At 45.9% G+C, this 1,785-nt stretch overlaps 1 non-coding gene across 1 annotated transcript; it reads right to left on the reverse strand.

Moving 5' to 3' along the window:
* Positions 1 to 806: 806 nt before the first annotated feature.
* LOC111813864 lies at positions 807 to 913 on the reverse strand. The gene has a single exon (XR_002818999.1). It is a non-coding gene; the product is annotated as a U6 spliceosomal RNA (small nuclear RNA).
* Between the last annotated feature and the right edge of the window lie 872 nt (positions 914 to 1,785).

Consider the following 1,785-nt stretch of genomic DNA (forward strand, 5'->3'; position numbering starts at 1 on the left):
TGGGGGTGGAGCCTAGGTGAGCATTGTATGGCTGAGCCCCAGGCCAGCCTCACTGGGCGTTTAGGTAGGGATGCGATGTAGTCAGATCTGTGTGGCTCACGGTCTCCCTGGAAACCACACATAGACCAGATGTGCAAAGAGAGGAAGCCGAGATAGGTACTGCAGTAGCCCAGGTGAACGGCACTGGTCACCTTGGACTGGTCACCAGGCTGCTGTGGAGGTGAAAAGCTGGGAAGTATCAAGCTGATGAGGAACATCGCTCACCCTTCTACAGAGGCCAGAACCCCAAAGCATACTTCAGCCCAGCTGTGTGAGCTCCAGCAAGTTTCTAATTTTTTTTTTTAATTGAGAAACAAATATCAGTGAGACAGTTTGAAAACTTATTAATAGGACAGTTTCAATAATTAATACATTGTACATTGTTATCTTCTTAGTGGTTATCCATAGTACAAGATGCAGATAGGATATCCTGTCCAAACACTATTAGTACAAATCTTTCTTCTCATTGAATTAAGAGAAAGTATCTGTATATCTATCCTAACTATTCTGTATATACAAATACAAAATGGTCCTTCCTTTGTATTCCCTTTTTTTGTTTAGTCTTGACAGAAAAGGGTATTCCACTGGCATCTAAATACTATAGGTGCATGAATTCAGCAAAACAATACAACATAGTCCAGCAGTCCACAATAGTAGTGGGCATCCACAGAAGTTGTTGACTTGAGCCTTTCACAGCTCAGCATATTAATATGGCTTTACTTTATATACCTCATTTTTATACTTTTCTGCTGGATGGTTAAGACCAAAAAAATATGGAACACTTCATGAATTTGCATGTCATCCTTGCGCAGGGGCCATGCTAATCTTCTCTGTATCATTCCAATTTTAGTATATGTGCTGCCGAAGCAAGCACTCCGGCAAGTTTCTAGACTTTTCCATGCCCTGTGAACACACATAGACGTGGGATGAATCCCGGCCAGCTGTAGATGGTTTGAGTTTTCCTTCAAAGTATGCAACGTGATGTGACATGATGTTTATTTGCTGTACTATTTCAGAATGTTCAATTCTGCCACCAGAGGCACAAGGACAAGAGGTGTGGATGAGTGCTGTCACTGAGAAGTCAGTCAGTTGAGCGTAGTGGTGCACGCCTGTAATCCTAGCACTCAGGAAGCTGAGGCAGGAGGATTTCTGTAAGTTATGTAGTCCAGCCTAGACTACACAGTGAGTTCAAGGCCAGCCTGAGCTACACAGTGAGACCCTGTCTCAGAAAACAAAAACAAACACCAAAAGAGACATAATTTAGTGATGTGGGAGAAATGTAGCACAGATAAGAAAGAGCCTGTGTACAAACACCAAAAGAGATGGAAGGAGCAAGAGCACCGTGATGCTCATGGGGCACTAAATTCACGAGGGACAGGACGCAGTGATAGAGCCCTAGGTGGTCATGGGCAGCCAGACACCTATGAGGCAGCCGAGGCACTCAGTATCCAGCCACCTGTCAGGGACACTCGTTCTAGCCCCACGTGTCCTCTGCCCAAGAAAGGCAGATCATCTCCCTGGCCACTCCTCAGGCTGATTGGAGAAGCCCAGCCGTGGCTCCCCCATCTCCACATCTCCTGGAAAGATGGAAAGCTAGGGAGGTTACTGTAAGCCCCAGGCACCTTCCAGATGTCCGTGGACTTCGAACGGTGGTGCTGATGTCATAAGCACCCTCCTAACAGGGAAGACAGATGAATGCAGCAGAGGTGACAGGAGCGTGACCTATGAATTCAGGCATTGACTCTC

This window comes from Octodon degus, unplaced genomic scaffold, assembly GCF_000260255.1.
Source record: "Octodon degus isolate 3935 unplaced genomic scaffold, OctDeg1.0 scaffold00232, whole genome shotgun sequence".
In the NCBI taxonomy this organism is placed as follows: Eukaryota; Metazoa; Chordata; class Mammalia; order Rodentia; family Octodontidae; genus Octodon; species Octodon degus.